Raw genomic sequence first — 9,010 nt, 5'->3', positions numbered from 1 at the left:
TAAAGGGTTGGTCGTCAGCAAACTGGTCACTGACAGGCACTCACAGGTGAAAACCTTTCTGAGGGACAAGCACCCGAGTACCAGCCGTCGTTTTGATGTGTGGCTCGTTGCAAAACGTTAGATGATGAGAACACTGTGTATGGAACTGATATTCGATATTACATAATCATCATTGCTGTTGCTATGCAGGCATCAAGAAAAAGATCGCTGCAGCATCACAATCTAAGAAGCACCAAGTTCTTTGACTGTGGTGCGAAAGCATAATCCGCCACCTATATTGATGTGCGCGCACCAGTGACAGTGGCGATCTTTTGCTTGCTATGTGGACGACGATCATGCGGCACGTCATCAATATACACACACACCCAAATAGCCTGCACCCTTCCTGCTTCCATGGTGATTTGGGCCAACGAAGATGGCTTGAGGAAGGTAATTTTTGCATGGTTTCACCTGAGACTCAAATACAAAGAGCTTCCAGTTTTTTAATTCATTTTTTGGACCTGTCAATATTATGTTTTCCTTCACTGATCTATCCGTACATTAACGATACAGAAGCCCAACAAGAATAACTGTAAATTGTAACACATTGGTGACTCAAAGGAAGCCTTATAATTATGGAATTATTACGATTCAAAGACATAAAAGAAAATTTTGAAAAGCTACTTTCACAATAAAAGATTGTGCTTAGGGACGGAGACCTACAAGAAGCTCCATGACATTCTGTTGGCAAAGCTCCTGCTGAAAGACGTTCCCCAGCTCTCATCAGCGCAGCAGACATTTGGATTGGAAACATTCCATGCTGTCCTGATCCACTTTGCGCCTAAATCGTTGGTTGCAAGGTATGAAACTTAATGGAACTCATGTACTTGACGAGTTTCACGTGATCAGTTTGGTTTATTTATTTACATTTGTCGTTACCGGTGTAGCGTAAAGAAAAATTTCCCAAAAACTCGTGGCTTTAGATGTACATCATCCCAGAGAGAGGGAACAATACGTGTACAAAACTATAATTTATCAGAATCATGATATCACACTCACACGATGCCCTGATGTGTTGCTGAGAGAGCTTGTCTTACTGTAACACATGTTTGTGATCATACTCATCAGTGCTGCATTTGCTCATCTCTTGCATCTCTTTTGCTCATAGGACTGCTCTGGCAGCACTCCACTATAATGCCAATGCAGATCGTGTTGCCCTTCTCAGAGATGGTGCTGTGAAGCACCACCGTGTCAAAGGTGCGGAAAGGGTGGATCGCTGTTCCCGTGAAGGAGGATACCATATACAGTAAGTGATGCCAAACAGATCATGGGGAATCCAGGAAAGCTACTGTAACCTATGTGTGGCGACATTGTCTTGAGTCTATGATGCGCATAAAACAATACAGGCCACCACTGGAAAGTCTTTGCACTGCTGATCTCGTCTCTTGCATGACCACCACAAAGTCATGGTAATATTGGAGAAGTTATTGCTTTAACTTGGAAATTACAAAACTAGTTTATATTTGGGTGCTCTCAGAAGTACAAAGGGTGGAATAATTTATTCATTGATCTAGCCATTTTTATATTTGGCAGGCTATGTCACTGACCTGAAGTCTGCTGTTTTCGATCGCATCGCTCGCTACCCATCCTTCAAAAAAGCAAGAGATGCTCTGGTAGAGGTATCATTGCCTACCAGAAGCAGCAGCTATGGAGACAGGCCAGAGATGAGAGCTGTGTTGGAGTCGCAGTACAGCAGGTTTTAGAGGACAATCGTTTAGCTGTACTCATCAACTGTTGGCACGCAGGCATAACTGGTCAGGTAAATCAGTGAAATGACACAGCTGTTTCAGGCTTCAAGACTTCGCCCAAGCATGATCTTTTGCCACGACGGGAAATGTACAATTTTTGCCGTACGCCAAAAGCATTTGCAATATGTTCTGGACTGATACACTAACAGTAATCACAAATTATGACCACAGGCCAGGTATGACCAACATCAGCATTTGTGACTCCTGCTCATTCATGCTCAGTTATCTTCAGCTCAGCTGCTTGTTTGCTGACTCATCTTCAGTTCAACTTCTTTTCTCACTCATTCTTACTTACTTACTCAATTCTTGTTCAGTTCATCATTTGTTTACTCCCTGCTCAGCTCCACTGTTCAACTCATTTGCAACATTGTGTGTGTGAGCATGCTCATGAGTACATTCTGCCGAGGTATATAGTTGACTTTGTGTGAATATGTGCCAGCCTCCAAGCATTGAATATTTTTACAACTAACTGTGATGGACAAGAAATGACTGCAGCAAAGCGTGCATATGTGCATAACTGTGTGTGTGTCTCTACGATGAAAGATGAAAGTCACTGAAAAAGTTAACCAGCTGTAGGGATCGAACCCACATCTTCTGGATTGCCGATCCAGGACTCTACCAATTGAGCTAAGCTAACACGCCTCTCCAGCGACTTTCGAGGAGCTTAGCTCAATTGGTAGAGCCCTGGATCGGTAATCCAGAAGATGTGGGTTCGATCCCTACAGTTGGCTAACCTTTTCAGTGACTTTCATCTTTCATCGTTGATTTCTTAGGCAATTTTGAGGCTTTGTTTGTATCTGTCCCTTCTATGTTGTTCCAGCCTCAGAACATTAGTTTCTCTCGTGTCTCTATGAGCACGTCTATGTGTCATGTTGGTCTTCTTGTATCTCTGTGCCTTTGTGCCATGAGACCGAGGGCCCTATTCTCCATGAAAGTCATCTACCTGATTACTTTCTCTGTAAGCTGCCATATGTTACCAAACAAAGAAGGTATTGACAATAGAATGGCGGAACGCGCTCAGTTGTGGCAGGTCGGAAACTGGAACCAGACATTTTAACAGAAATCATGCAGAACTTTGAAATTTCTGTTATTTCGTTTTATTTTTATTTATTTTATTTTGAAATACTGCCAGCCACCTCTTGGTGGCCAAAGCAGGTTTGCGCAATCAACAGTACACAAGAAACCCATATACAAAGTATTTAAAGGATGCTGGAGCGCACAATATACACAAAGTAAACAAGTGCGGAAAACAAGAGTCACAAGCAAGTCAATTATGAACATTTCAATAAATTGACGAATGCCGTTGAGGAAGCCGCATTGACGGCACCCGCCGGAAGCTCATTCCACTCTGTAGAGGTACGTTGGAAGAAACTATATTTATAACGGTCACAACGCGTTAATCACGTCTGTAATGTGATGTTGCAAAGTTCTTGCAACATTTCTGCAACAAGACAAGATCATTGACATAATGGCACGCCAATACTAGTGCAGATGATGCTTCTCAAGGAATTAGGAAATAACCATTCCTATAACCACTTTAACTGAAAGTGAAATTAGACATTTAAGTGTTCATGATCACTACATGTAGATAAACGTCAGTAGAACCTCGAAACAAACAGGAATCCTTGAATACCTCTCATGGGAGGCAACGTCAAAATGATGTTCCAATGTTAATAAGCTTGCACTTGATCTTGAGAGGAAATGGCAAAACCATGTCCCAAAATCATTTCCTTTGGTCAAGCCATAAACCTGCTTCCGGTAGCCAATTGAAAGGCATACTACATTGCTTATGTAGATCTGCTTCCCAACACAAAACTTATGTATGTGGATAATTCAACCTCTATGTGCAGGGCTAAGTAATAAAATTCCAAACCGAGAAAACCAAGTGAACGTTTGTTAAAGTAATTGCAGCTGGTTTTCCTGGAATAACAAAAAATACAAAAGGTGTAACATGTATGTAAGATGTATGCTCTACATGAGTGTACTGATAGCATCGTTTCGGGGGTGTGACTTTGCAGAAAGCGCACAAAATTCACAGGCATGACCTATCACCTTTTTCAGTCTGACCTTGATGGTGATGTCAGCTAGGTAGGGTGAAATCACCCTTGTGTAGTGGGACAGCAGGGATTGAACTTATTATGCTGCTAAGTGAGGACAATTTTGAAAATAATGTCCTAGATGGCCAGCATAATATGACTTGTTTTTACTGCACACTTTTTTCTTGCTACAATGCTCATTACCACTACTGAAACAGTCATGTGACATAGGTATAATGTGTTTCTCAAGTGGAAGTTGAAGTTCTTGTAGGCTACTCCACTTGCACGAGTGCGTAAAAAAAGGGCCTGCTCTGACTGTCTGTCCCATTTACACACATGGATTTCTTGTACCGTCCTGTAGCAAGGCAATAAATTGCAATGCGGTCCTAAATTTTTCTTGGTAGGTACATACTGGTGTGTATATTTCATTGCAATAAATAAAGTGAAAATGGGATAAGTCAACTGATCCCACTTATTGCAAACAGAAGTTCAGTTTAGCACATCAACAGAGCTCAGGAGGTAAACACATAAAATTAGCGGCATTAGCAGCAGCACTATAGCTTTGGTCACTGTGGCGTTGGCATTTTCCCGCCAAACAGTATGTTCAATTACTACAAATAGAGGATGATGAGTAATGCCTAGTAATTGCAAGCCCAGCATTCCAGTAAAAATTCTTCCCCATGCAATATGCTTTAAATGCTTTGCCTAACCACCTTGCATCGAGTGTGATTGCAACAATGAAATTGCTTTACTTGTCTTAAATGAACACCAACGTATGTTGGACTTTGGTGTTTGTTTTGCTGTCTCACTTTGTACTACAATTTTAGTATGACAGAGCTTCCGCATGTTGTTGATGATTAGAGCCCGGATTCCTCGGCAAATGCCTATTTTTTTCGTGTGGTTCTAACACTGCCTTTTTGATATAGGAGCACCAGATGGGTGCTGACGACCATCCTGTATTGATTTAATAGTGCCTATAAGTGCCTATTGCGGCATTAGTGCCTATTTTGTGAAAGATGCATAAAGCTCAAATTAAACATTGAAGAATACCTATGATGACCCTAAAGCTGTAGCAAAACTCCATTGTCCAGGCGAAATTGACATGGGTCACATCGGACGTCCTTTTGAAATCTTTGATTGTTTAAAAGAAGCAAGTATCCAAAAAAGTATTGACATGTAAGCTGTGAATTGAAAATTGATTACTCGATACAGCTTTGTTCTTTCTCCATTCCAGCACTGTAGAGTCTCATGGGTCGTTATTAAAAATATAGCCGCCTCTCGTAACGGCTTTGTCGCAACCTAGAACAGTAATTTATCCAGACCCCCCCCCCCCCCCCAACACTAAAACACTAACAACTCCCAGTTATGGTGATGCCCCCGGGGATAGAAGTGACTTATTCACTTTCTCTTTGCGTATTCAGTGCTACAGATGAAGAAATAATTACCTTTCTGTAGTGACATTTTTAGGATTTTTAAGATTTAGGACATTTAGGATTTAAAATCAGGATTCTTAGCACCTTTTGTAGGCACCTAAAAGAAGGTTTTTTGATGCCTAATAATCTGGGCTCTAATGATGACATTCAAAGTTATTCGAGGTCTTTGCATCACGGGGAACCTGTACTGAAAGAAATAAAACTGACATAAAAAAAAGAAAAGAGAGAGAGACAGCCTAACAAGAAACAGGTTACCTCATAGTCAATTTTAAGACATTGCGAGAACCTAGCTGTGTATGGCCACAGGGCTACTCTATAAGGGTTGTCACAGGAGTGAGTGACTCTGCTTCAGGTACAGCATACTTTTTACATGATCATGTGACGACACAATGAGCTTGAAGCCTGAAAATGACAGCATTTGCTTTCTTGCAAAGTGTATCCTTTATATGTTACTTTGTGAGATCTATGTAATGATTGTTTAATTTATGTGTAGCAAATTATTAGTAAAGTTGTTTCACGTACATAATTCACTACACCTCCAGTGATGGCAGACTTCGTAAAAGGACGTACACAACACAGAGCACCGAATTCAACCATGCATTTATTTAGGTCTCTATTCATGTTTATTCTGTTGTACAGTGCTCGACATAAGTTCACGGGACATGCTGTGAAGCACTCCTTCCTCTGAGTGATACGCTTTGCAGCGAATGGTGGCAGGTAACCGAGTTACCTAGGCACATGTCTGTAAGTCCGTACTGTCCTGTTCCCTGCTGGCGTATCACTTTGAGGGAGGAATCCACCGTAGCACGTTCCCTAAACTTTTGTTCAGCACTGTACCAACCAGTCCAAGTTGTAACCCTGGTTGTTCAACAGTTCTGAGATATGGTGAGGTCTTACCATCTAGTCTGCAAGCTTGATCGTGCCTTCCAGTGCCGACGACCCCGAAATTCAGACTCAAATGAGCATGGAAAATGTGGCTTGTCTTTCATTGTTTAGCTTACTTGTTAGAATTAGAATACACAACATGGGCGTGTATTCATGCAGAACTGTTTTTCCTGTTCTTTTTTTGGTTGCTGAACATCATTTTAAATATCGGTTTGTTTCTCTATTGTGTCATATGGGAAAAATAAGTATATCTTGCATTGTACGCTATCATAAAGGTCATTAAAACGATGTTGAAATGTGGAGAAATTAAATATCACAAATATGCTGAATAATAATTGTCCTCTCCATTTATTTGCTATAAACTATGATTATATGAAAATAAAGTGTTTTCACAAATAAATTATTCCACAGCACTTGCTGCAAATGCACAAAAATAGAATATCTACAATCAAATGAACAGACTGCACAATACACACCACAAGACTGCACAGACTGCACAATGAGAAAGAACATGATTATACAGAGCAGATAATGACAAGAAAGCTTCTCAATTCCATAAGTGGTTCAAAACTGGGCACCGTAAACACACGTGCTTCTCTTATGATTTAGGATGTCTAGGACGATGTGCGAGACATGCAATGCCTAATGTGGAAGCCATGGATATATAGCCATAGAATATGGATTTCATATATGTTGTCCCTGCCAGTAATATTAACATTTCTTTTCAGCGCAAGTGTTCCACATGTCTGCCTCAGTTTCATGCAGAGGTAGGCATGCAATGATCAAACAATTTTGTGGTATTTTTCAACATGGGTCCTTGGATGGACATGTAACTTCTGCTAAACATCCAAAAGTCCTGTAATCTCTGCACCATCACATGTGTGTGTGTTTTTTTTTATCAATGTAAATAAAGATTATTTGTTTCACGGTTGGTTTCTGTGTATCTTGTACAAGAGTACAGCCAGGTTTCAAGGAAGGCTGCGCAGCAAAATCGCTCTCCAATCATACAGTGAGCAATCTCTGAAAAAATTCATTGGGTGGTCAATACAAATCATAGCAACTTCAATAGATCGCTCATCGGAACTGTTTGTTGCATCTCTCCCACCTTGAAACCCTTGATAGACTGCTGATGGAAATGCACTGCGAATAGTTGATACGCAGCAGCCGGGTATTTGCCTGCGATGTCCATGGCTAAGGCGGCCCCACACCCAACATACAAACAAGGTATATACTGCAAACCTGAGTGTACTGCAGAAGAAAAAGGAATAAGTTCAGTTTCTTCGTGCCGTCCCAAAACTTAGTTCGGTATTCTAGAAATTTTACATCTACTCCTCAGACTTTAATGGTTTTCGTATGTAAACTAACGCGGTTCAGTAAGTATAAACATATGGTTATTACAGTACCTGTTCTCGTCTCTGTGTTGCTCCAGTTTGGTGGGGATGTAGTGCCTCTTCTGTCGTACGAAAACGGAGAGAATTTCGCGGTGAAGGCACAATAGTGGAAACATATGATGCTGAGCAATGCAATCAATGTTGTTTTCGTCACAGATCTGGGAAATGATCACGACGCTTCGGCAGCACAGAAATTCATTTGGGCGTTCCGGATTGCAGCCCAAGCACCAACACCTAAACAAGATATACAAAAAGTTGGCTCAACAACATATGCCGTGTAAACAGACACAAAACTCGCGTGCAGACAACGAGGTGTCACCTAAACAAATCTGCTGCTTGAATGGGAATCTCCGGCGACGAAGCAGCCTCAACGCCCGTATCCGTGCATGCTTCCGTGCGTACATGCGTAACTGGTAAAGCGTCTGTGGTAAACGAACATTCGTCTTCGACATGGTTGTCATAGTAAAGGTCGTCGTCGCTCTCAGAAAGCAGCTCTTTTTCGCCCGTAGAGCTCATGCTGAAAACACTTTCGATTTCATTACGTCTCGCGTCGCCGCAGCAGATGCTGCTTTGTCTCGACACTCGTGACGTCACTAGTGTCGGGCGTGGTCAGGGGAGACCGAAACCGGATATGGAATTCGCATACTATTAAATTCATTTTCTCAACAACGAGGAAGATTTAAGCTTTCTCGTTTCACATGTAGCATACACGTCCTGTCTGGAATCTAATACAGTCGTTATTCGAAAACCACCAGACCTCCGGACTGTCGCTTTAAAATTCGAATTTAGAGAATCCGTGGGGTTTTAATGCATGAATTCTCGCAAGGAGAGTCCTTTTGGGGTGCTTTATCGACTGCACATACGAAACAGCTCTCACAGCTTCTGGTCAGAGTCCCTTTAAAAAGACTGGGTCTGACAATGTCGGTGGGCTAAAAAGGAAAGCGACCAAAGTAAGGGGCGACTTGACGCGGAAGTAGCGGAAAGTTCACATATGACTTACCAGGGAGTTGTTCTACCATCGTCGCCGCCACAGAGCTTTCTCCATGGCCACGACATAAAAATCGATAACATTAAATATAATTATTTTCCTCTCTCTCTGGACTGCCACCGAATGGTGTATGTCAGTCCATTGCGTCTTAATAAAACGTAATATTAAAATTAAATGAATAAATAAAAATAAAAGATTCATCATTTACAACTGACGAGAAAGTGTATGGGTAAGGAACATTTTATTTTTCCTGTTTAGAAGGACAGACCACATCTGGGCAACATTCCGGGTACGGTTTGGTACTGTCTTCAACGAGGGTGCATCCTTCGGGGACGCCCACTACACCGCAGGAAGAGAATGTAATGACGTTCCTTGGGGCATAGCAAGAAGCAACAACGCAAACGTTAGGGTTCAGCTTGACTTCTTCTCCATCATTCAGCCGATGACCCTCGTAGATGCATTGTTCTGAACAAGAAAGAAAGGGGTCAAC

At 41.6% G+C, this 9,010-nt stretch overlaps 1 long non-coding RNA gene across 1 annotated transcript; it reads right to left on the bottom strand.

Moving 5' to 3' along the window:
- Nucleotides 1–6,470: 6,470 nt before the first annotated feature.
- Nucleotides 6,471–8,756, bottom strand: LOC135393166 (uncharacterized). Its single transcript, XR_010422500.1, has 2 exons — nucleotides 7,545–8,756; nucleotides 6,471–7,389 (listed from the first exon to the last, which is right to left on the bottom strand). It is a non-coding gene; the product is annotated as an uncharacterized LOC135393166 (long non-coding RNA).
- Nucleotides 8,757–9,010: the final 254 nt, after the last annotated feature.

Source organism: Ornithodoros turicata, chromosome 4, assembly GCF_037126465.1.
Source record: "Ornithodoros turicata isolate Travis chromosome 4, ASM3712646v1, whole genome shotgun sequence".
NCBI lineage: Eukaryota > Metazoa > Arthropoda > Arachnida > Ixodida > Argasidae > Ornithodoros > Ornithodoros turicata.
This window is presented reverse-complemented; position numbering and strand designations above follow the sequence as displayed.